Here is a 27,141-nt window from a genome sequence, read left to right as displayed (position 1 = left end):
GCACACAGACGACCTTCTTCCGTTAGTTATTGTGCACATTAAATATCCATGAGGTGGTTTGGTGAAGTCAGGTCATATGGCGAGTTGGCCGAGGGGTGATGGCGGTGCGCTGCTAATCCATTGTGCTTTCCATCTGCGGGTCTGAATCCATTCTCGTCGATGATCCATTTCCTGCGTCTCCGCGTTGGGCCACTTATTGAGGGTGACCTGATGATTCATTCAGTGTCTCAGGAACTAGGATGGAGTTTAGATTCGGAGTTCAACAGGCCTGAGGAGTGAATCTTCTTGCACCAATCTCTATACCGATATTCCGAATCCTCTGTCTGATAATCGATTTAAATCACGACACCAGCTTTGGGCAGGAGTTGGCACCATGAAAACTTGCGGCTTCAGAAACTCCAAAACAAACGCCAGCTTCATCTGGGCCACTGCTGGCAGATTTTGTCTTTCCAGAACCGGCCGCCCAGCCGTGAAATCAACTTCATCAGATGACCTCATTACACTGTAAGACGGAGGAGCAGAAGTATGCCATTCGGCCAATCGTGTCTGCTCCACCATTCAAAGAGATTATGACTGATCTGATATAATCCTCAAACCCACTTTCCCGCCACATCCCCATAATCCTTGTTTTCTTTACTGATTAAATCTTGAACATATTAACTGACCCATCCTCGACAATCGTATTCGCTTAGAAACGATATTTCCACAGATACACTATCTCCTTAGAGAAGAAATTACTCATCATTTCTGGCTTAACTGGGCGGTCCCTTCCCCTGAGATTAATCCCTCAGGTCCCAGACTCTCCCACATGGAGAATCAAACTCTCAGCATCCCCCCTGTCAACCCCCCTGAAAAGCTATTAAATCAGTGATTTTGAATGCTAGGAATTATTCCCTGTCCCAAAGATTAGGTCAGGCCTCTGGATTCCCAATCCAGTGACATAATCTTTCATCCCTCTGAACAACAGTTGATTCGGCTCATTATTAAACATCTTGGGCCAGTGGGCCGATGAATGGCAGATGGAGTTTAATTTGGATAAATGTGAGGTGATGCATTTTGGTAGGTCAAATCAGTGATTGACCTACTCAGTTACTAGTAGGGAGTTGGGGAGAAATACAGAACCAACAGATCGAGGAGAACAGGTTCACACATCCTTGAAGGTGGTGTCGCAAGTGGAAAGGGTGGGGAAGAAGGCATTCAGCATGCTAGGTTTTAAGGTCAAAATATTGAATACAAGAGTTGTGATGTCTTGTTCAAGTTGTACAATACATGCTGGTAAGACCACAAGGGAAATACTGTGTTCAATTCTTGTCACCCTATTTCGGGAAGGATATTGTTGAACTAGAAAGGGTGCAGAAGTGATTTACAAGGATGCTACCAGGACTTGATGGTGTGAGTGAAAAGTAGAGGCTGGATAGGCTGGGACTTTTTTTTCCTGGAGCGTAGGAGGCTTATGGGTGATGTCATAGAGGTCTATGAAATAATGAAGAGCATAAATAAGGTAATGAGGAGCATCTGGAACGGGCTGCCAGAGACAGGGGCAAAGGCAGTTATCATTTTGTCTTTTAAAAATCAGTTAGACAGTTACATGGGCAGGGTGGGTGTAGATGGATATGGGCCAAATGCGGGCAAGTGGGACTAGCTTAGTGATAGAAACTGGGCGGCATTGACAAGCTGGGACGAAGGGCTGTTTCCATGCTGCCAACATCCAATACTCTTTGACTCTGTCTGTCTTCCTGATGATATTAGAATTTCCTCCACAGAATTGTATTGAACCGATTGATACATAATATTTTATTCTATATTTTATCCAAGTCAAACAGATTCATTCGGGGATAAATAAAATACTAAGATGAAAGCGAATTGAATGAACAATGTTCCAAAAAATTATATTCCAAAAAGAGCCCTGCAACGTTTGGCTGGAAAGGTGAAACTTTGAACGGAGGAAGGAAAACTCGGCTGACAGCAAGTTCCACCGGATTTCTATATCAAACGATCGCGGTGGGACTCGAGCCTCCAATCTTCTGATAGCTTCATTAGGTTCACAGAAATCAGACGCCTTAGCCATTAAGCCACGCGACCACCGCATGGGACATACGAGCCGATGTTTATCGCATGTGAATAAATACTGTGATTCTCTCTGTTTCCCTAGAAACCAGTACAATGCAGAAGGAGGCCATTCGGCCCATCGACTCTGCACCGACCCTCCAATCCTGCACCCCACTCATGCTTTAATTTGGATCTAGACTGGGAAGTTCTGTGCTGTTCCATGTAAAGCAAAAATGAACTTCGAGGATATTTCCAATGCAACTGTTTTTCTTACGCAAACAATTGAATTCGTGAAATTGTGCGTTTCGGGAGCTGGGATTTTCGAGTCTCTCAAGGCTTCTCTCCAAATCCAATGGTCATTTTAAGGTAGATTCAACCGCTCCTCACATAAACACCGGGGCACCATTCATCGCAGGAATGCAAGAACTTCCTGGAGTGATTCCAGGCCGGTTTTATAATGTTTTGTATGTTTTATAATGTTTAATGAATGACCTATTGAACACAGCTGCGATGATCGAGTGGTTAAGGTGTTGGACTTTCCCCAGTAGGTTCGAGCCATGCTCCCAACGACTGTGACTGAAGAATTAATCGATGTTTAGCAAACGGTTTGACACAAAGTTCGTTTCTTAGCAAATTCTAATCTCCTCAGGAAGAGGGTTAATGGTAATTTGGACATCAGCCCGGCTAGTTCAGTCGGTGGAGCATGGGACTCTTAATCCCAGGGTCGTGGGTTCCAGACCCACGTTGGGCGCTTCCATATTGTAATCTGAGAGTGTTGAGCTGATCGGACTGATTTGATAACAGGAACACAAGGATATGTTCCTGAACTGGGACTCCAGAGGCCTGAACTGATCTTTCGTGACAAGATTTACTTAATCTGGAATTGAAATTTCGTCTCAGTAATGGCGCAGAAAGGTTCTGCTTCAGACGGATCATATTTCCACAACTGGGAACACATTTACACAACAGGGAATGATCTGACACAATCACAGTGAAGATCTGTCACCGGCACAGTCACGGTTCCAAGAGAGAGAACAGTTACACAGCAGAGAGCTCAGTTACACAGCAGACAGCAGAGAGCACAGTTACACAGCAGGAAAAACATTTAATTGCCTATCTTTGTGGAACAGAAAATGCCTTTTTCCTAAATAACCAGTTTTTCCATTTCAGTACCTTGCTGGTTTGCTCGGCACCTTTTCTGTGTGTCATTGTGTGTGTGTCCTGATAGTCTCTTCCTGCTTTACTGTGTGTCTTTCTCTGTCTGTTACAGCCGTGCTGATGTTCCGTGTTATTGTCCAGCCAAGGTGAGCTTCACAACACGTGGTTCTCGTTTAAGAGTAAAATAGTTATTTGGCTGCCGCAGAACAGCAATTGCGAACACAGTGGGTCTAAAAAGCAGAGTGGCGCAGCGCAGCGTGTTGGGTCCATAACCCAGAGGTCGATGGATCGAAACCATCCTCTGCTATTTATATTCTCAGTCACCCCAAAATTAAACATGACTCTATCACCCTGCGGCACATCCGCCTTTTATTTTCAGTAGATTAGTATCAAAGTGTTGCATCCAGTGTGAACGGGACATTTTCCCCAGGAATGAAGCAGACAGCAGTACATCACTGTGAAGCTCAAAGTAACAAAATAGGGAAGCTCTTCAATTGACTCTCTCTGAGGAAAACAGACAACATCTGCTGTGGTGTGTGAGTATTATTGGTGCCAATATCACATCTCCACTGACTGGAATGAGTTATGTTTTATTAACACAGTCATGTCATTTGGTAAAGATCAAACCGGGAGTTTTTTTAGTGTTTTCAAATCCTTTAACAGCGAGAAGGGGAAAAGTTTATATAATAACTTCCAGGAATACCCCACAGAGGGGCAATAAGCATATATAACAATATCCAATAATAAACTACTATAGAAACCGAGATCACACTTTCGCCACTCGGACGGACGTGAACAATCCAACCAGACTATTTAGAACAAGCGAAGATTCCTGCCTCCAGCTACCTCATTTTCTCCAGCTCTCTTCATCAGCTCGAAACACACGAAATCACGCAAACGCCTCCGATCAAATTATTATTGCGATGGCCGGGAATCGCACCCGGATCAACTGCTTGGAAGGCAGCGATGCTCACCAGTATTCCCCCATCACATACCGCCGAAGGTTGAGTCCTTTTGATGCTTTGCATTAGTTTGATAAATTGTTTCGTAAACGATGTCTTACTATGTTTATGTTATTTCACTCCAATTTGAAATGCTCCTGAAAGAAAGTGTCCGTGTCGCACTGCTCCCTGTCAGCCAGGAGATGGCACCAGTCCGCAATAAATGTATTTATTTCTGATGTTCTGTGTGTCATTACATAGGACTCTTGCTCTGGCCTGAGACCTTACCTATTCCTTGTGGCCTGATGCTGCCGTTTGCACCCTGGTTAAGTAATCATAGAATGCCTCCAGTGCAGAAGTAGACCATTCAGCCCATCCAGTCTGCACCGACGCACGGAAAGATCACCCCAACACGGCCCAATCATCTCCGAACCGTTTGGATACATCAGGTGTCAGTCTCGTCTGGAGACCAGGGTTCAATCCCACTCCTGACATTGACATTGATTCTCAGCTGCGATAAAATGCCAGATGTCCCGGGTTCAAAAATCCGGGCGAGCCCGGATGGTGTCACTGACTGAAATCGGGAGGAGGTTTGATCTCCCGGGAAGTTATTGCAGCGAATATATCAGTGCAGAACACGTGAAGAAACGGACAGGGTATTTAAAGGTCGTTTGATCATGGTGTGGGATTCTGAATTTCTCCTCAAGTAAAAGCAGACGCACGCTTTTGAATCCGCGCAGCTGGCTGAATACAATGGTTAATTGTACCTGATAAACCTTTGATTTGATCAATGCGCTTTCGGGGTGAGGTGGCCGAGTGGTTAAGGGGACGGTCTGCTAATCCATTGTGCTCTGCATGCGTGGGTTCGAAACCCATCATTGTCGATTTTCCATCCTGCTTTCTCCCAGTGGGACTCATTTTTCCAAAGTTTCTGCAATCACCGATGTGACAATCCAGTCCAAGTTGTGAGGCCGGATTGCATCGAGTTAGAACATAGAACATAGAACGGTACAGGCCCTTCGGCCCACGATGTTGCACCGAAACGAAAGCCATCTAACCTACACTATGCCATTATCATCCATATGTTTATTCAATAAACATTTAAATGCCCTCAATGTTGGCGAATTCACTACTGTTGCAGGTAGGGCATTCCACGGCCTCACTACTCTTTGCGTAAAGAACCTACCTCTGAACTCTGTCCGATATCTATTACCCCTCAGTTTAAAGCTATGTCCCCTCGTGCAAGCCATTTCCATCCGCGGGAGAAGGCTCTCACTGTCCACCCTATCTAACCCCCTGATCATTTTGTATGCCTCTATTAAGTCTCCTCTTCTCTCCAACGAAAACAACATCAAGTCCATCAGCCTTTCCTCATAATATTTTCCCTCCATACCAGGCAACATCCTGGTAAATCTCCTCTGCGCCCGCTCCAAAGCCTCCACGTCCTTCCTATAATGCGGTGACCAGAACTGTACGCAATACTCCAAATGCGGCCGAACCAGAGTTCTGTACAGCTGCAACATGACCTCCCGACTCCGGAACTCAATCCCTCTACCAATAAAGGCCAACACTCCATAGGCCTTCTTCACAACCCTATCAACCTGGGTGGCAACTTTCAGGGATCTATGTACATGGACACCTAGATCCCTCTGCTCATCCACACTTTCAAGAACTTTACCATTAGCCAAATATTCCGCATTCCTGTTATTCCTGCCAAAGTGAATCACCTCACACTTCTCTACATTAAACTCCATTTGCCACCTTTCAGCCCAGCTCTGCAGCTTATCTATATCCCTCTGTAACCTGCTACATCCTTCCACACTATCGACAACACCACCGACTTTAGTATCGTCTGCAAATTTACTCACCCACCCTTCTGCGCCTTCCTCTAGGTCATTGATAAAAATGACAAACAGCAACGGCCCAAGAACAGATCCTTGTGGTACTCCGCTTGTAACTGAACTCCATTCTGAACATTTCCCATCAACCACCACCCTCTGTCTTCTTTCAGCTAGCCAATTTCTGATCCACATCTCTAAATCACCCTCAATCCCCATCCTCCGTATTTTCTGCAATAGCCTACCGTGGGGAACCTTATCAAACGCTTTGCTGAAATCCATATACACCAACATCAACTGCTCTACCCTCGTCTACCTGTTCAGTCACCTTCTCAAAGAACTCAATAAGGTTTGTGAGGCATGACCTACCCTTCACAAAGCCATGCTGACTATCCCTGATCATATTATTCCTATCTAGATGATTATAAATCTTGTCTCTTATAATCCCCTCCAAGACTTTACCCACTACAGACGTGAGGCTCACCGGTCTATAGTTGCCGGGGTTGTCTCTGCTCCCCTTTTTGAACAAAGGGACCACATTTGCTGTCCTCCAGTCCTCTGGCACTATTCCTGTAGCAAATGCTGGAATGGGTATTAAGGGCGCTGGTTACATCACTGCTAGAGTTTTCCATATCACTTGACATGTGCGACATGATTGACAAAATTTAACTACATCTTTATGTAGTCCAGGCCAATAAAAATGTTCCTGGATTTTAGCTTGAGTTTTCCCTTTTCCCAAATGACCTCCCACTGGTACCTCATGTGCAACTCGCAACACCTCTTTTGTATACCCTACCGGCAATACTACTTGATGAACTTCTGCCCACTTTTCTTCCGCCTGCATATGTACACGTCTCCATTTTCTCATTAGGACATCATTTTTACGGGAATAACACTCTGGTATACTCTCAGATTCCTCTTCCGTTTATGCTTTCTGATATATCCGTTTCATTTCTACATCTTTCCGTTCTAACTCCGCCAATTTTCCTGAACTAAAAATATCCGCCTCATCCTCCACCTGTTCTTGTTCTTTTTCAACCATCTGATCAAAAATCGTTTCGGATAATTGCACTTCAACTTCATCTTCACTCTTTGATTTCTCATCTTGTCTTAGCCTGTGACTTTGCGACCTTGTTACTACACAATCCGGAAAAATCCCAGGATCTTCGTCCTTCAACACTTCAGTTGTCTGATTTTCCACTGGTTTATCAACCACGGTAGGCATCACTCCCATCTGCGATGCAGCTATACATTACCCAAGATAAACTGTATTCCTGGACAAGATAGTTTATCTATTACTCCGACTAGCACTTCCCTTCATTGGACTTTCCAACCTTACCTTATATAATGGAACGCTACTCCTCTCACACTGAATTCCACATACCACCACCTTTTCTGGCAACATTCTTCCCAAACTACATAATTCCTCATCTCTTACAATTAAAGATTGACTAGCTACTGTATCTCTTAAAATTGTGACTTATTTACCTGCTCCTCCTGATACACAGGAGTAAACTTTACCCAGACAACTAAATTCTTTAAATACATCTGGCACCTTCTTAACAATTACTTCCTTAACAGGCTGTACAATTGTTTGCACCTCCTTCACTTCCCTTGGGCTTTCCTTTACCACTCTAACAAACCCCACCGTCTTATCCTGTTTTACCACATCAACCTTCTCAGTGCTTTTCTTCAACCATCAACACTGTGACTTTACATGGCCTAGTTTATCACAGTGAAAACATTTGAAACTTTTCAGTTCTTTTCCAACTTCCTGGATGTCTTTTTTAATCTGAGGTACTCTCTCTTTAGTGTCTGCCATCAGATCACCTTTACCTTTACCACTTGAGTATTTCTCATGTCCCCAGTTTCTATCCCTCACCGGCTGAAACTGATGTCGGAAACCAATCTTTGATTTATGAACAAATTCATAATCATCTGCCGTTTCCGCTGCTAATCTCGCAGTTTTAACCCCCTGTTCTTCCACATGAGTTCTCACTACATCAGGAATTGAATTTTTAAACTCCTTCAAACGTATTATTTCTCTGAGAGCTTCATACGTTTGATCTATTTTCAAAGCCCTTATACACCTATCAAAATTACTCTGTTTCAGCCTTTCAAACTCCATGTATGTTTGACCAAATTCTGTCCTTAAATTTCTAGACATTTGTCTGGAAGCTTCCGGCACTAGCTCATATGCACTCAAGATGGGTTTCTTCATCTCCTCATACGTTCCAGATACCTCCTCCGGGAGTGATGTAAACACTTCACTCGCTCTACCTACCAGCTTTGTTTGAATCAGTAACACCCACATGTCCTGTGGCCATTTCATTTGTTTCGCTACCTTCGCAAATGAAATGAAAAAGGCTTCCACTTCCTTCTCGTCAACGGTTGGTAATGCTTGGACATATTTAAATAGATTCCCACCAAGCCTTCGACTATGACGCTCTTTCTCACTATCCTCGTCGCTATCATCCAACTGTACGTTTCCCTTCACATCTGCCAATTTTTACAGATTGTCAAGTTTCATGGCCATTTTCTGAAGTTCAAACTCCCTATCTTTATCTTTTTCCCTGATCTGTATTTCCCTTTCCTTTTCTTTTTGTTCTGCTAGGGCTATTCTTGCTTTTCTTCTTTCTTCTCGCTCCCTTTCTTTTTCCTTTCACTCTCTTTCTCTTCCTTTTTCCTCTCTCTCACTCTCGTATTCAAGCCGCTTTAATTCGTTCTCATGTTCCATTTGTTTCATTAGCAACTGAATTTTTGCCATTTCCAATGAGTCAAACTCTATCTCAGGCAACTTTAAATGCTTAACCACCGTCATAACTACCTCATCTTTTCGCATTTTGTCAGGTAATGTTAACTGCAATGTTCTTGCCAAATCTAACAGTCTGTTTTTCGTTCCTGTCCGTAAAGTAGTACGTGTGACATTCTCCACATCCAAAAACTTCTGGGCCTCTGAAAGAGCCATGGTTCACAACACTCTCCCCACTTAAACTAAAATACCACAGCGGAAAAGCAACAATCCTTCACTGTCTTTAAGTTCACAAAAGCCAATCCAATAGATAGACTTTTATCCCGGATGAGCCCTCAATTGTTATGGGCGAGGCGTTTTCAGAACACCAAGATGTATTATGAAGTTCAACCAATCTCTCCCTTCAATGGATTTGTTGCTTTTCTTAGCATCTTAGCACATGGCTTTTTCCCTAGGTGTGGGATTACAATTATGGACACGTGGGTTTTTAAACACAAAAAACTGTTTATCCAATGAACTCAACTTAACATCTTAAATAAACATTGGATCTCTTAACACCCCTTACTTCAAAGATCACTCAGAAAATATTGCAATGGTAAATAATTCCTTAAAATGTGCCTTCAAACTTCCAAGCGACTTAACACCTTTAAACAGAATCACATCAGGCTAAAGGCTTTCCAATTATGAATTTAAATCTCCCAAATAATCCAGAGATCGTCCTTTATGTCAGAGGCCCAGATCCCTGCAAACACAGACGCTCCCAAGCTCTTTTCAAACTTGCAGCTCTCTGGAAACACACAGACACACACAAGCTGCTTTTAAACTGAAACTAAAAACCTACAAAATGGCTGACCTAAAGCCCAGCTCCAACCACTCTCTGACATCACTGTTTTCTTCAATGTACATTGCTTAAATGTCCATGTCTTGAAGGTAAAGTCACATAACAGTACACTATGAAACCATGTGATTTATCTACCTTCTGTGTCTGATTCGTCATTGTTTGCGATACGACTTACCACAGTGGTATCATCCACAAACTGAAAGATTGAGTTGGAGGTAAATCCTGCCACACAGGATTTCCCTCCATATTCAGCGGGTCCGTTCATGACAAGACTGAAGAACGATCACTCGTCTATCCAATCAGTGAGGTTTGCCTCACTGTGAGACAAGATTAACAGAGAGAAAACCAGACGAATTAGTTTCAGATCACACGGCTATAATAGAACTGAATCATGAAAACCCCGCCTTCTCACAATTCCCGTTCCAGCCTCCCGGGACAGGCGCCGGAATGTGGCGAGTCGGGCTTTTCACATTAATTCATTGAAGCCGACTTGTGACAATAAGCGATTATTATTATTATTATTGCTCCTCGCCTGAGGTATGGTGATCCTCAGGTTAAACCACCACCAGTCAGATCTTACCCTCAAAGGGCCTATGGTGATCAGGGACTTAATTTACTTTAGGACTGGATCAATGTATGACATTTCCAGGATGTGACTTCCCTCAGATTGGCCAAATGATTGACAGCCGGGAAATTAACGACAATTGAGGAGTTACTGCTACCTGAGGCTTGGTTGGAATGTTGGTTTTAAAGATTCATCATGAAATGTAGAGAGAAAAAGTCGGGAAAGTGGACATGAGGATTATCATGAAATCATTAAAATGTAAAAGGAGGCCATTCTGCCAATCGACTCTGCAACGATATTCTGAAAGAGCCCCTGTGTCCCCATCACATCCCTGTAACACTACCCACCTTTCTGAAGACTAAGGGGCAATTTAGCATGGACACTCCACCTACCCCGCACACATTTGGACTGTGCGAGGAAATCGCAGCACCCGGAGGAAACCCACACAGACACGGAGAGAAAGTGCAAACTCCACACAGTCAGTGATCAAAGGCTGGAATTGAACCGGATCGCGGGCGCTGTGAGGTCGCCACTGTGACAACGTGCCACCGTATGAGGTCATAACACGTCATATATCAGGTCAAGCATGATCTCATTGAAATACGGAGCATATTCGATGGGCTGAATGGCCTACTTCTGCTCCAACGTCTTATACCCTGATATTGTGTAAATGTGGACCGGGTCTTGTGTAAAACTCTTGTTAAACCAACACAGACACCGCGTGTCGACTGCATCTGATTATCTGGCGCAGAGAAGGTGAGTGTGGAACACGTGTCGTACCCATCAAACTCTGCTACTCACCTGACTGAGATTTGTTCTGTATCTGTAAATCACAGGTAGTGTTCGCGAGTGGGGGGAACACTCTGCACCTCAGTCTCTGGAACAGTTTGTGAGAGCAGGATTCCTTCATTATGAGTCAATATCTGGTACTGTTTGTGAGGGCGGGATTCAGTTTCTATCAAACATTGGTACTGAATGTCACTGTGGAAATCTTTCTGTATCTATCAATCACAATTACTGTTTGGGAAAAGTGAGATTAATGCGTAACATCAGCACGGCTGTGACAGACAGAGAAAGACACACAGAAAAGCAGGAAGAGACTATCAGGCCACACACACAATGACACAGAAAAGGTGCCGAGATGGAGAAAAAGGTGATTTAGGAAAATGTGTTTTCTGCTGCACACAGTGAGGCCCTGCTTGTAAATGTATATCCTGCTGTGTAACTGTTCTCTCTGCTGTGTAACTGTGCTCTATGCTGTGTAACCGTGCTCTCTGCTGTGTAACTGTGCTCACTGCTGTGTAACTGTGCCTGCTGCTGTGTACCTGAGCTCTCCGCTGTGTAACTGAGCTCTCTGCTATGTAACTGAGCTCCCTGCTGTGTAACTGTGCTCTTTGCTGTGTAAACGTGCTCTCTGCTTTGTAACTGTGCTCTCTGCTGCGTAACTGTGCCTGCTGCTGTGTAACTGAGCTCTCCGCTGTGTAACTGAGCTCTCTGCTATGTAACTGAGCACCCTGCTGTGTAACTGTGCTCTCTGCTGTGTAACTGTGCTCTCTGCTGTGTAACTGTGCTCTCTGCTGCGTAACTCTGCCTGCTGCTGTGTAACTAAGCTCTCTGCTGTGTAACTGTGCTCTCTGTTATGTAACTAAGCTATCTGCTGTATAACCGTGCTCGCTGTTGTGTAACTGAGCTCTCTGCTATGTAACTGAGCTCTCTGCTGTGCAACCGTGCTCTCTGCTTTGTAACTGTGCTCACTGCTGTGTAACTGTGCCTGCTGCTGTGTAACTGAGCTCTCCGCTGTGTAACTGAGCTCTCTGCTGTGTAACTGAGCTCCCTGCTGTATAACTGTGCTCTCTACCGTTTAACCGTGCTCTCTGCTTTGTAACGGTGCTCTCTGCTGCGTAACTGTGCCTGCTGCTGTGTAACTGAGCTCTCCGCTGTGTAACTGAGCTCTCTGCTATGTAACTGAGCTCCCTGCTGTGCAACTGTGCTCTCTGCTGTGTAACTGTGCTCTCTGCTGTGTAACTGTGCTCTCTGCTGCGTAACTCTGCCTGCTGCTGTGTAACTAAGCTCTCTTCTGTGTAACTGAGCTATCTGCTGTGTAAACGTGCTCGCTGTTGTGTAACTGAGCTCTCTGCTATGTAACTGAGCTCTCTGCTGTGCAACCATGCTCTCTGCTTTGTAACTGTGCTCTCGGCTGTGTAACCGGGCTCTCTGCTGTGTAACCGTGCTCGCTGCTGTGTAACCGTGCTCTCTGCTGTGTAACTGTCCTCTCTGCTGTTACTGTGCTCTCTGCTTTGTAACTGTGCTCTCTGCTGTGTAACTGGGCTCTCTGCTGTGTAACTGAGCTCTCTGCTGTGTAACCTTGCTCTCTGCTGCGTAACTGTGCTCTCTGCTGTGTAACCGTGCTCTCTCCTATATAACTGACCTCTCTTCTGTGTAACTGTGCTCTCTGCTGTGTAACTGAGCTCTCTGCTGTGTAACAGTGCTCTCTGCTGTGTAACTGAGCTCTCTGTTGTGTAACTGAGCTCTCTGCTGTGTAACTGAGCTCTCTGCTGTGTAACTGAGCTGTCTGCTTTGTAACCGTGCTCGCTGCTGTGTAACTGTGCTCTCTGCTGTGTAACCTTGCTCTCTGCTGTGGAACCGTGCTCTCTGCTGTGTAACCGTGCTCTCTGCTTTGTAACTGTGCTCTCTGCTGTGTAACCGGGCTCTCTGCTGTGTAACTGAGCTCTCTGCTGTGTAACTGAGCTCTCAGCTGTGTAACTGAGCTCTCTGCTTTGTAACCGTGCTCTCTGCTGAGTAACTGAGCACTCTGCTGTGTAACTGAGCTCTCTGCTTTGTAACCGTGCTCTCTGCGGTGTAACTGAGCTCTCTGCTGTGTAACTGAGCTCTCTGCTGTGTAAACGTGCTCGCTGCTGTGTAACTGTGCTCTCTGCTGTGTAACTGAGCTCTCTGCTGTGTAACTGAGCTCTCTGCTGTGTAACCGTGCTCGCTGCTGTGTAACTGAGATCTCTGCTGTGTAACCTTGCTCTCTGCTGTGGAACCGTGCTCTCTGCTGTGTAACCGTGCTCTCTGCTTTGTAACTGTGCTCTCTGCTGTGTAACCGGGCTCTCTGCTGTGTAACTGAGCTCTCTGCTGTGTAACTGAGCTCTCTGCATTGTAACCGTGCTCTCTGCTGAGTAACTGAGCGCTCTGCTGTGTAACTGTGCTCTCTGCTGTGTAACCGTGCTCGCTGCTGTGTAACTGTGCTCTCTGCTGTGTAACCTTGCTCTCTTCTGTGTAACTGAGCTCTCTGCTGTGTAATTGTGCTCACTGCTGTGTAACTGTGCTCTCTGCTGTGTAACTGTGCTCTCTGCTGTGTAACTGTGCTCTCTGCTGTGTAAATGTGCTCTCTGCTGTGTAACCTTGATCTCTGCTGTGTAACTGTGCTCTCTGCTGTGTAACTGGGCTCTCTGCTGTGTAACCGTGCTGGCTGCTGTGTAAATGTGCTCTCTGTTGTGTAACCTTGCTCTCTGCTATGTAACTGCACACTCTGCTGTGTAACGGAGCTCTCTGCTGTGTAACTGTGCTCTCTGCTGTGTAACTGTGCTCTCTGTTGTGTAACTGAGCTTTCTGCTGTGTAACTGTGCTCTCTGCTGTGTAACTGTGCTCTCTGCTGTGTAACTGTGCTCTCTGCTGTGTAACTGTGCTCTCTGCTGTGTAACCGTGCTGGCTGCTGTGTAACTGTGCTCTCTGCTGTGTAACTGTGCTCCCTGCTGTATAACTGTGCTCTCTGCTGTGCACTGTGCTCTCTGCTGTGTAACCGTGCAGTCTGCTGTGTAACTCTGCGCTCTGCTGTGTAACAGATCTCTCTGCTGTGTAACTGAGGTCTCTGCTGTTTAACCGTGCTCCCTGCTGTGTAACCGTACTCTCTGCTGTGTAACTGTGCTCTCTGCTGTGTAACTGTGCTCTCTGCTGTGTAACTGAGCTCTCTGCTGTGTAACTGAGCTCCCTGCTGTGTAACTGTTCTCTCTGTCGTGGAACCGTGACTGCCGGTGACAGATCTTCACTGTGGTTGTGACAAATCATTACCTGTTGTGTAAATGTGTTCCCAGTTGTGGAAATATGATCCGTCTGAAGCAGAACCTTTCTCGGCCATTACTGAGACGAAATTTAATTTCCAGAGTTATTAAATGTTGTCACGAAAGGTGAGTTCAGGCCTCTGGATTCCCAGTCCAGCGACATAACCTTGTGTTCCTGTTATGAATACAATTCATTCAGCGTCAATATTTTAATGGAAGCGCCCACGACCCTAGGATTAAGGATCCCATGCTCCACCGACTGAGCTAGCCGGGCTGGTGCTGCACTATCTCTTAAACCTCTTCTGGAAGAGAGTTGCTGCGGTGCTCATTCGGAGTGTCAGTGCTGACTGGTTGGGCCGAATGGCCTACTTCTGAGCTGGATATTCTACGATTCTATGATACAAGGAGGTTGATGCGGTGGTGTCCTTCTGCCATACTGCCCACTCCTGACACCATGTAGAAATGCTGCTCTCTCAATGACTGGCGACCAAGGAGTTGTAATAAAAAATAACTGATTTAATAATTGAGCAGGTCCTCCTGGCTTGTGCTCTGACCGCGATCCGGGGAACTGCCGGAATCCCGACACGTGATCATGTTAGATGCGTCATCAGGTCATCATGTGACCATTCGGCCTGCACAGGTCTCCTTCTGTGCTGTAATTTCTAGATTTCATAATTTAAAATTTCTTCAGAATGGAAAGTGTGGTCCTGTTCCATTTGAATTTCTAATAGATTTCCAATCAGTGGAATTGTGCGTTTAGTGAGCTGAGGTTTTCGATTCTCTCAAGGCTTGTCTCCAAATCCAATGGCCATTTTCCACGAAGATTCAACCCCTCCTCACGTAAACCACGGGGCCCCGTTGATCGTTTGAAAACAACAACTTCCTGGAGTGATTCCAGGCTGGTTTTAGAATGTATTCCATCGACCAAATTATTAATGAATGACTCACTGGACCCAGCTGCGATGGCCGAGTGGTTAAGGCGTTGGGATTGAAATCTATTGGGGTTTCCCCGCGCAGGTTCGAGCTCTGCTCGCAGCGACTGTGATTCGAGATGTTTGTTGAATTCCCCGCGCCAGCCGTTGAGTCGGGAATGAATCGGAATGTTTGTAAATGAACGGTTTGAACCTATATCGTGTTTAGTCAGATATTTAACATTTTTTGGGAAACTGAACGAAATATAAAGAATCTCGCACTCAAAACAACAATCAATAAAGAATAACGTTTCCTGCAACGTTTGGAAGGAGAAGCAGCAACGGCAGCGAATGGAAACGTGGTTTGGTTTCATTCAGGTGAATGTATTTCTGGGAAAAAAGATCGTGGTAGAAATGGAACATATTTTATCTCTCTATCTGTTTCTTTGTTTCTTTCTCTCTCCCTCACTCACTGTTTTTGTGCTTCTCCGGGGACTGATTGGATACACAGTGAAACTCAGCCCCATCTCATCCCAACTCTTTTGGACGAATACGTCCTGGTGATGGACGGTCCTGAATCAGTGGAAGAATCGACAAACTATTCCATTCTTGGCTCTGTGAGAAGTTCCATTCCTGGTTGTGAGGTGGTTCTGGGATAAAGGGATCGAGAGAGAATGAGGTGACTGCAGTCTGACTCTTACTCTGAAAACCAGTTAGTGCGCCCTTGTACAAAGTGGATGTGTCTGAGAACAGGAGGAAAGCAGATCATGGGTCTGTGATTGATTTTATTGAGCCGGACCTTGAAAAGTGAAGCTGCCTGTCTGAGAACTGGTAAGGAATTACGGCTGACATTGAAACGGTTCATCTTGAATTAGTTACAGCAAATCGATTCTTTCAGAGGTGTTGGTGTATTGTTTTCAGAGACACTGTCATAGTTTCTGAAAATATGATTTCTGCTTGTTTTTGTTTTGTTCAGTAATTAGGGGAATCTATTTGGAGCGGGTGCAGTTGGTCAATATCTGTGCCTCTTGCTTGGCAGCTCCCGGGAAGCAGCAGCTCCATTCCTATCGGGATCTGTGGACACAATCAGGAGACCCAAACTATTGCGCACTGCTGCCATCTCCTGGCTGAAAGCAAGTTGTGCAACAAGGTAACGATGTATTCGTGACACGTTTCAATTGGAGCAAAATAACATTAACATGGTTAAATATTATCATTGTAGTAATCACATTTAAATCCCCAGATATCTGATTTCTGACTGAGCGACCCAGCTCATCCCGATCTATCGGAAAATGAAAGATTCCCATTACAGCCCTATTGGTTACAAGAATATCCAATCTCTGATTTCAAACATTCCCCCGCTTCATTGTTTGTGTATTCGTTCTGTAAATACCGAGGGGGTGACATTACCCGGGGACAGGTGGTGGTATAGTGGGGACTGTCCCAGCATTTGACCCAGCTTCAGTTCCTGGCCATCACAGTGGTGAATTATTTAATTAAATATCGCAGGTCAGGACGGAAAAGGAGGGGACACTCCTCATATAAAATTCACCAACTGTTCTCATCACCCATGGGTTTCTTATCTAATAACCAGCATCAATTTGTTTTGCGTGGAAACATGGTTTAAATAAACAACAATCTTCAACATTAATAACTAAGTTCTCAGTCTGAAACAAGAGTAAATAGGTGGGTTAAACGGGCCAGAATACGAGCCACGCAAAGTTCCGTATACAGAATGAGCTTAAAACACTCCTAGTGGCTGAATAAATAAATCACTAAGTAAGTTACATAATTAATACCAGTAAATAGTTATTACTGAAACAGGATGAAAAGAGCAGCACCAGGACACAAGGACAAGGTAAGGTCTCAGATCAGAGTAAGAGTCCTATGTAATGACACACAGAACATCAGAAATAAATTGCATAAATAAATTTATTGCGGACTGGTGCCATCTCCTGACTGAACGGGAGCCGTGTGACACGGACACTTTCATTCTGGGGCGTTTTAAATTGGAGTGAAATGCACGCAAACAACATGAATTTCTTTCTGCTCACTGTGCCCAGTTATAATGATCTGTATTAAACAGCAGGAGCGGGACCCACAGTCTTCCCCTTCTTTTAAAAGAATTTAGAGTAACCAAATCATTTTTCCCAATTAAGTGGCAATTTAGCGTGGCCAATCCACCTGGTTTGCACATCTTTGGATTCTGGGGACGGAACCCACGCAAACACGGGAGAATGTGCAAACTCCTCACGGACAGTGACCCAGAGCTGGGATCGAATCTGGGACCTCGTCGCCGCGAGGCAGTAGTGCTAACCACTGTACCACCGCGCTGCCCTCGCAGTCTTCACCTTCCCGGTGAGTCTGAATTTCAGTTTGGGGGTTTCAGAGAGAGTGGATGGTATTGTGCAAACTGAAGTCACTTTTCCTGTGAATGGAGCCGGTTAAAGAGCCCTGGCCGGCCTGAGAGTCCCCGAACCCTGGGTCAGTGGGATCCTGGAGACAAGGCAGGTCCCAGAGAAAGGGAAATAGATTAGAGATAGAGGGCGGATAGGAAAAGCGAGGAAGGGTGAGAGGGGGGGGGGAAAGGAGGTGAGTGACACAATTGGGGATATTGTGAGAGGAACAGATGGAGGGAACTGGAGGTAGGGAGGCAGCTGGAGGCAGGATTCCCCTTTATTTATCCTGATCATTACCACTTCAAATAATTCGAAAAGATTGTCATGCATGATGTGCCCTTCTTGAAGCCATGCTGAATCTGTTTCATCATGTTATATATTGCTAAATGTTCTGCTATTATATCCTTTATAATAAGAACATAAGAACTAGGAGCAGGAGTAGGCCATCTGGCCCCTCGAGCCTGCTCCACCATTCAATGAGATCATGGCTGATCTTTTGTGGACTCAGCTCCACTTTCCGGCCCGAACACCATAACCCTTAATCCCTTTATTCTGCAAAAATAATGTACTCTAACAGTTTCCACATGACAGATATTATGCTAACTAGCATTTAGTTATCTGTTTCTGTCTCCCTCCCTTTTCGAATAAGGGTGTTATGTTGGCAGTTTTCCATAAAGAACAGTACAGCACAGGGACAGGCTCTCCGGCACTCCAAGCCTGCGCTCATTGTGATGCCTGTCTGAAGTAAACACGCTGCGATTTTCCAGAATTTAAGGATTCATGGAAGATTTTCACCAGTGCATCCTTTTCATCGATGAGAAGTTGGTAAGAAGGTTCTGAATGTGCAGCCTGGTTTGCAATATTGGAAATACATCTTCCGGAAGCACACTCTTCACCACTGATACCACTCCAGTCAATCCCCACTGCACAATCTCCTCGGTCTTGGCGGTTTTCCAAAGGATTTGTTTGAACCCTCGCAAGGATCTAACAATCCACAGGAATGCCATATGACTCCAATTCTTTGAATCCCATCTATCAAAGCAATTTTGATAAAAGGAGGTAATGACACATTATAGACAACGACATGCTTCCTTCAATGTTAATCTCCTTAATGACATCAAATACAATTGGCCTGAAATCTCTATTGAATAAATAAACAGCAAATTCTGCAGTCAGTCCAGGAACAACCCGTGCCTTCATTCCACATATTGTTACTTTCATTTCCCTAATCCTACTTCTTTATCACAAAGGTTTCTTTAAACTCCCTTCAATAAAAGTGCTCACTGTCCTCATCGACCATTCGTAAATGTTTTCTTTTGTCTCAAACTTATGTCAAAGAGGAACGAGAACGACTGGCTGTAGGTAATGTTCACATGTCATGTGGACGAGATGTGATGCAGCTGAGGATGCTGAGTGATGTAATAGTGGACATTGTGAAGTTACTGGACAGAAACTTCCGAATTCTATTTGATTTTTTAATGGACAGCTACAATCCACTTGTTTATTCCAGGACACAACAATGAATAAAGTGAATCAGTGCTGAACAGTTTCTAACATCCCAATCCTCCAGCGTGTTCTTATTGACAAACCGGTCCTGGATTGAAGTTTTTTGCTTAAAGAATGAGACCACCGCCTCCTGGGAATACAGGAGCGATCCCTCGAGGACCTGAGCTGTAAATGTGAAATTCAGTGAAAGGATTTCACCCTCCGTACGGAATCTGATCACCACCTCAACCCCAACATTCAGCTTGAGTGGGCAGGCAAGACAATTTCCTTCCCCCAGCCCCCCACACAGACTGGGTAATATCCCAAACTCGTATCCTGCTATTATCACATTGCTCCACAACATCGCTCTCTTCCCAAAACTCCAGGAATCTCACCCCAAATCCTCAAACCTATTATTCTGTATTCAAACAACATTTTGTCCCCTGACTAAGTTCATCCTGGGAAGAGAGGTTTAGTATTCCGAGTTCCTCTGCAGATATCCGGTTTTTGTTTAATGACCAAAAGAGGCCTAAAACCTGAAAGAAAGCCTCTATCATAGCCCTGTGAGCATGTCTCAAATAGACGGTGCAGTCAATACCTTCAGAGTAGATAACAATGGAGAGAACTGTGAGGAATTTCAGCGTCAACATTCGGTGGAAATAAAGGATTCAAAATAAAACATTATTTTAACTACTGAACAGATTCTCTGGGAGCAGGACTGAAGTCAAAGGGAAAAATCCAGCTGATTTCTAGTCGAAAGCATTTACCATTGGACTGAATTCAGTCCTTGTGTTAAAATGTCTGTAAATTATCCACTGGAAAGTGAAGGACAATTTAAACCTGCAATTCTGGAAGAAAGACAGATTTTGCGCTGTTGTATTCTTTGTGGAGAATTACAGAACAACGAGATCTAGGGGTACAAGTTCGGAGCGCCTTGTAGGTAAAGTCGCAGGTGGACAGGGTGGTGAAGAAGCCATTCAGCAGGCTCGGTTTTATTGGTCAGGATATTGAATATTGACGCTGTACAATACATTGGTAAGAGCACACACGAAATACTATGTTCAGTTCTAGTCACCCTATTATGGGAAGTATATTGGTAAACTGGAAAGAGTCCCGAAGAGAGTTACGAGGATGCTACCAGGACTTGGTCCCCTGGGTTATAAGGAGAGACTGGACAGGCTTGGATTTTTCCCCTGGAGCGTCGGAGGCTTCGAGGTGAACTGATAGAGGTCTATAAAACAATGAGGAGCATAGATCAGGCAGATAGTCAACATATTTTCCCAAAGGTAGAGGAGCCTAAAGGGCATAGGTTTAAGGTGAGAGGGGAGAGATGCCAAAGAGACCAGAGAGGATTTGCTTTCACGCGGATGGTGGTGAGCATCCGAAATGGGCTGCCAGAGGCAGTGTAGAATCGGTACAATGTTTTCCTGTAAAATACAATGAGATATTTACCTGGGCAGGGTGGATATAGAGGGACATGGATCAAATATGGGCAAGTGGGACTAACATGGTGATAGAAACTGGGCACCATGGACAAGCTGGGCCGAAGGACCTGTTTCCATGCTGTAAACATCTATGACCCTGTGACTTTATGGAGGAAGTTTTCAATCACACAGATCAGGTCAAACGCAGTGACACTCTGCTGGGATTGATCTAAGCTACAGAGTGTGAGGATGTTTAGCTGAACAAACCGGAATGCTTGAAATATTTTACGGTTCCGTGGTATCACTGACAAGAGAAATAGTTAACATTTCATATCCTGACCTTTCAATGGAACGACCTATTCCACCGTCCACAGAAGCTGCCGGATCAGCTGAATATTTGCAGCATTTTCTGTCTTTGTTCCAGATTTGCAGCATCCGCAGTATTTTCCTGTTGGCCCAAAGGACAATGAGTTGCCTTTCCTGCACTGAGGGTTATTGCAGGTCTCTCTGGCTGTGATTTTCACTGATTATCCATCTCTGGGACCTTTATTAATCAATAGGACTGCCGTTTGTGGAGGGTTTCTGAAATCCTGTCAGGGAGCTGGAGTTAAAATACATGGAGCCCTTACTCAATCTAAATGTAGGGCAGAACAGTCTCGAGGTGCTCAACGACCAGCCCAGTTTGTTTGTTCCTGTGAATACAACAGGATATAAACACAGACAGCTGCAAACACATGTTGCATTTCATTCATAAAGTCATCGAATCAGACAGCAGAGAAATGGCCCTTCAGCCCATCGCATCTGTGCCGGTCAATAACAACCACCGAACCATTCTCATCCCATTCCCCAGCACTTGGAACATCGCCTCGTGTACCCTGGGATCGCAATTGCCCATCTAAACACTTCTTAGATATTATGAGGGTCTCTGCTCCACCAGCCTTTCAGGCAGCGAGTTCCAAACTCCCGCCTCCCTCCAGGGAAAGAGGTTTTCTAACAAACGGTTTCACAAGAAAAGCCTCTGCAGTCAGGAGCTGAAAAGGGAGAGATGACCCCTCTGTCATCTTGTACTCTGTGCCGCTATTAATAAAGTCATGACACTGTTTGATTTATAAACGACTCTTACAGCCTGCCCTGTCAGCTTCAATGATTTGTACACATGTCCCGCTGTTCCTGCACTCTTTCTTGTAAATAGACACTTTATTTTATATTGTTCTCTTCTGTTCTTCCTACAAAAATAAATCACTTCATTCCTTGTCTGCTACATGTCCTCCCATTGCACCAACCTGGCTGTGTCCTTCCGGAGTTTTAGTAGAATTTCTGTCGCGCTTTTTTACAACCATAGGGCGGCCCAAAACATTTCCAGGCAATGAAGTACTTTTGAAATGTCGTCACTGTGCGAATTACTGAACTTTTGAAATGCCTGTTGGACAACTACAGAAATCCTCATATGGGGATGGGAAAGCGCTGCAGGTGTGGCTCTGTGGCGCAACGGATAGCGCGTTGGACTTCTAGTCGCTGACGTGATGAGACATTCAAAGGTTGTGGGTTCGAATCCCATCCGAGTCGGATTTTCGGTTTGAAGAAATCAGTAACAGGTTTATCAATGTTCCGAGATAAGTGTAACTGCCGTCCCGAACTTCCTTCTGAAAAGTGACTCCAGTCACTCTCCGCTTTCCCATCTGAGCACAAAACAGAGTCAGTCTGTTCCCTCCTCAGACAAATATACCCGCGGGCAGTTTGTTCCTCACAGGCAGCTCCAAACAAGGATGATGTGAATCGACACCACTGAATGCTCACACCAACACGTTTATCTCAGCTGTAATGAACAGCTCATGTTGCAGCTTTAGATCAGACAGTGGAGGATTATCACAGGCTCTGTCAGACTGCATGTTCCTTCAGACAGGTTTCCGACTGGACACATGGAATGAGCGGCCGTGTGAACATTAGTGGTTCAGGGGGAGATTTCTCACTTACCAGACTGGAGTTTCGATTCCATTCCCAGACCTTTCTCTTTCCTTGTCCTCTTGCTCTTTTGCACTTTTCATTGTTCCATCAATGGTGGCCGCGTCTTCAGCTGTCTGAGCCTTGAGCTCTACAATTCATTCTAGAAAAATCTCCAGCTGTCTCTCCGCCGTCCAAGTGCAAAATGAATGAATGCAATTAGAAGCAAAAGACAAACAAACGGACGGGCAAGACACACTCCAAACAAAATGGAGAGAGATTTTATAATCTAAAATTACTGAGCTCGATGTTGAGGACGGAATTCTGTGGGAGGCTACTTAAATGTTGAGGTGGTTTTACTCGAGTTTCCGTTAATCTATATTGGAACACGGATGACCAAGGACAGAAAGGTGAGAGTGGGCAGGTGGAGAATTGAAATGACAAGTGGCAGGAAACTCAGAGTCAGGATTGTGGATTGACAGAGATTTCTCAAAGCGGTCACAGACTGTTATTTGACCTGTTGAAGTCGATGAGACCAAATTGTGGCAGCAAATACAGGAGCTTAAACTGAAAAGCACAAGTGTCTCACTGGTTCACTTGGGATGAGTGTTTTGGGCCCTTGGATAATGAGGAGGCAGGAGGTAAAAAGGCAGGAGTTGCATCTCCTGCACTTGCAAAGAAAGGTGCAGATAGAAAGTGAGCGGATATTGGCGGTGGAGCAGCGGTCGCGGAGGGGATTGTCCCTTCAGTCTGGTGAATGGGGAGAGCAGGGGAGGGTGTTTTTGATGATGTCATAAATGGTCCCTGGAATACGGAGACTGACGGGCTGCAAGGTGAGAACAAGCGGCACCAAATCAGTTCAGCTCGACTTACACAGGACACAACAATGTCAGTAACGGAAAGATCTTTTGGGATAAGAGCAAGAGTTTTGCAACATCGTTCACTTATATTTCCATTTCCCACCTTAGCCGCTTTTCCTACAAATGTTGGCAGCGGTTGGATTTCCACCCGCATCCTCGAAGAGACTGAAACCTAAACCCATCTCCTCAGACCGCTCGGCCTCGCTATCCTAAAGGTTCATTGTTTCTGATACTGATGACTGGTGATTGGCATCTTGCTGTTTATCAGCTGAGTCCAGGATTTCACATTGAGAGAGAAGGAAATGATCCAATCACAGAGCTGGAACGCTGCTTCCAGTTTTCTCCCCACAGATGATGTTTCATTTCTGAGCGTTTCCAGCATTTCCTGTGTTTATTATTTATGATGATCAACATTTGAAGTAATTTGCTTTGTGATTTGTGAACATTCTGAGCTGAGTTCAGGGGACTCGGTTTCCAAAATATTTTAAAAGTTATTTGACGGGATGTGGGTGTCGCTGAAACCGTCAACAATTATTGTCCAAAATTAATTACCCTTAAGAATTTGGCGGTGACGTGAATCTTGAGCCACTGCAAGTCCATGTGGTGTATGTACACACACAGTGCTGTTAGGGAGGGAGTTCCGGGATTGTGAGCCAGCCACAGAAAGGGTGATATATTTCCCAGGATGGTATGTGTCTCGGAGTGGAACTTGCAGGTGGTCGCTGTTTCTCTGTATCTGCTCCCCTTGTGTTTCCAGGTGAGAGGTCCCGCGGGTTTGGATGGAGCCTCACGGAGGAAAAGTCAATATTAGGGGTGGGATTCGAACACACGCCTTCAGAAAAGTCTGCGACCTGAACACTCGGCCACACTGGGAAAAACATGGGTAACAGCAAATTCCTGCGGATGCTGGAATCTGAAACGAAAGAGAAAGTGCTGGAAAATGTCAGCAAGTCGAGCAGCATCTGTAGGGAGAGAAAAGAGTTAACGTTTCGAGACCAATGACTCGGCTTTGACAAAGGGTCATTGGACTCGAAAGGTTAGGTCTTTTCTCTCCCTACAGATGCTGCCGGACCTACTGAGATTTTCCAGCATTTTCTCTTCCGGCCACGCTGACACACTGATGTGATCGACCGGTGAAGTGGGGATTGGGCCAAGCCGACTCGATGAGCCTCCTCTTGCACTGGAGGGGCTATGTGATAACTTAAACATGGTGAAAGCGGCAGCGTCCGGACACAAGGACAAGGTAAGGTCTCAGGCCAGAGTAAGTGTCCTATGTGATGACACACAGAACATCAGAATTAAATTGGAGGAATACATTTATGGTGGACTCGTGCCATCTGGTGGCTGAACGGTAGCAGTGCGACATGGATACATTCATTCAGGAGCATTTTAAATTGGAGGGAAATAAGCTACGCAGAGATTTCGTCAGTGAGCGTTGGTGGTATAGTGGTGAGCATAGCTGCCTTCCAAGCAGTTGACCCGGGCTCGATTCCCGGCCATCGCAGTAGTAATTTGGGAGCGAACTTTTGCGCGACTTCGTGTGTTTCAAACCGAGAAAGAGAAACAGTTTCTAACTCAGAATTTGGGCGCAATTAGGGAGTGGAGTGAAATAAGTAACTTTCTCATCATTTTTAATATTGTTTCAATATGGACAGTGTTCCACTATTCACCCACAAGCCGTCAAACAACAGCTAAAAGCCGCAGCTTTTTCACTTCAGCCTCATGAAGTGGACCAAACAGAGACACAACAGACACGTTACAGACGAGGATGGGATTTGAAGCCACGTGTACAGAGCACAATGGATTATTGTGCATCACCTTAACCACGTGGTACAGCTGCTTTACTTCAGGGCCCTTTAATAACCCTCAATCTAACTTCCTTGAGTTTGTTTCGCACAGTTGCTGATGTACAGAACACAGTCAAAGTGTAAATAAATAAAAATAATCTCTGAGTTCATTTGCGCTTGCGGCGCAACGGGAGCGCGCCTGACTCCAGATCAGAAGGTTGCGTTGAAATCACAATAGGCGCACGGAATTGTTCTGCAGCCGGTTGCAGGAATTTCTCTCTGTGTGGGAATGTTCTCGAAATGACTCCATTCAAAAGCACGATGCAGGTAATATATTTCATATTTACCCGCTTGAGCAAATTTCTCAAATATCAGGAGATTCAAAGTCGGCCTGTTGAAGCAGAATGACAGTGAGTTCAGGAAGAAATGTTGACAAACAACAGCAATTTCTTTCTGCTCACTACACAGTTATAGTGATCTGTGTTAAACAGCAGGAGCGGGAACCGCAGTCCGCAGTCTTCACCTTCACGGTGAGTCTGAATTTCCGTTTGGGGGTTTCAGAGAGAGTGGATGTCATTCCGGAAACTGAAGTCACTTTTCCTGTGAATGGAGCCGGATAAAGACCCCTGGCCGACCTGAGAGTCCCCGAGCCTCCATGAATCTTCACAGCTCACAGAGTGAAGGGCTTTTCCACTTTGAAAATGACCATGTCCGGCAGCTGGAGCTTTCCCTTGTATTTTCTGGGATCTGGGAAAGAGCGGATCATCAAAAAACAGAAATGAAACACAAATAATCGCAGTATTTTTTCACGTGGGCTAAACATCAGCTCAGATGTTACAGCCGGTGGCCGCGTGGCCTAATGGATAAGGCGTCTGACTTCGGTGGTTCTATTGATGATGTGGAGATGCCGGCGTTGGACTGGGGTGAGCACAGTAAGAAGTCTTACAACACCAGGTTAAAGTCGAACAGGTTTGTTTCGATGTCACTAGCTTTCGGAGCGCTGCTCCTTCCTCAGGTGAATGAAGAGGTATGTTCCAGAAACATACTATCATCTATTGATGATATCAGACGATTGCAGGTTCGAGTCCTTCCGCGGTCGTTTTATACAGAAATCCGGTGGAACTTGTGCTGACAATCCAGTTTTCCCTCCTCTCTCATCTTAGTCTTTCGTTTACCCCCGAATGAATCTACAATATCTGATTGATTTGGATAAAGAATTGAATAAAATATTATGTATCAATCGGTTCAATACAATGCTGTGGAGGGAATTCTAATGTCCTCAGGAAGATGGTTACAGCCATAGATGTTTCAGCATGCACACTGGCCCTTCGGCCCAGCTTGACCATGCCGCCCAGTTTCTATCACGAAGCTAGTCCCACTTGCCCGCATTTAGCCCACATCCCTCTATATCCACCCGGGGGGGGGGGGGGGTCTTGACAGGATAAATGCTGAGAAGCTGCTTCACCATGTGGGAGGGTCTAGGACCAGAAGGAATAATCTCAGAGTAACTGGCCGCCCATTTCAACCAGAAATGAGGAGTAGTTTCTTCTCTAGGAGTATAGAGCATCTGTAGAAATGTTTGTATGAACCGAATATGGCTGTAGAGGGTGAACCATAGAATCATAGACGTTTACAGCATGGAAACAGGCCCTTCGGCCCAACCAGTCCATGCCGCCCAGTTTTTACCATTAAGCTAGTCCCAGTTGCCCGCACTTGGCCCATAACCCTCTATACCCATCTTACCCATGTAACTATCTAAATGCTTTTTGAAAGACACAATTGTACCCGCCTCTACTACTACCTCTGGCAGCCCATTCCAGACACTCACTACCCTCTGAGTGAAGAAATTGCCCCTCTGGGCCCTTCTGAATCTCTCCCCTCTCACCTTAAACCTATGCCCTCTAGTTTTAGACTCCCCTACCTTTGGGAAAAGATGTTGACTATCTACCTTATCTATGCCCCTCATTATTTTATAGACCTCTATAAGATCACCCCTAAGCCTCCTACGCTCCAGGGAAAAAAGTCCCAGTCTATCCAGCCTCTCCTTATAACTCAAACCATCAAGTCCCGGCAACATCCTAGTAAATCTTTTCTGCACTCTTTCTAGTTTAATAATATCCTTTCTATAA

The 27,141-nt window shown here is 45.1% G+C and overlaps 4 non-coding genes across 4 annotated transcripts; all 4 read left to right on the top strand.

Moving 5' to 3' along the window:
• The first annotated feature begins 2,727 nt into the window (after positions 1 to 2,727).
• On the top strand, positions 2,728 to 2,800 carry trnak-cuu (transfer RNA lysine (anticodon CUU)). The gene has a single exon. It is a non-coding gene; the product is annotated as a tRNA-Lys (tRNA).
• A 12,361-nt stretch (positions 2,801 to 15,161) lies between these two features.
• trnas-uga (transfer RNA serine (anticodon UGA)) lies at positions 15,162 to 15,243 on the top strand. Its single transcript has one exon. It is a non-coding gene; the product is annotated as a tRNA-Ser (tRNA).
• Positions 15,244 to 21,898: 6,655 nt separating this feature from the next.
• Positions 21,899 to 21,990, top strand: trnar-ucu (transfer RNA arginine (anticodon UCU)). Its single transcript is given in 2 exon segments — positions 21,899 to 21,935; positions 21,955 to 21,990. It is a non-coding gene; the product is annotated as a tRNA-Arg (tRNA).
• A 2,667-nt stretch (positions 21,991 to 24,657) lies between these two features.
• Positions 24,658 to 24,729, top strand: trnag-ucc (transfer RNA glycine (anticodon UCC)). Its single transcript has one exon. It is a non-coding gene; the product is annotated as a tRNA-Gly (tRNA).
• Positions 24,730 to 27,141: the final 2,412 nt, after the last annotated feature.

This window comes from Scyliorhinus torazame, chromosome 24 (assembly GCF_047496885.1).
Source record: "Scyliorhinus torazame isolate Kashiwa2021f chromosome 24, sScyTor2.1, whole genome shotgun sequence".
NCBI classification, from domain to species: domain Eukaryota; kingdom Metazoa; phylum Chordata; class Chondrichthyes; order Carcharhiniformes; family Scyliorhinidae; genus Scyliorhinus; species Scyliorhinus torazame.
Note: the sequence above shows the minus strand (reverse complement) of the source record. Positions and strands in the feature narration are given on the sequence as shown.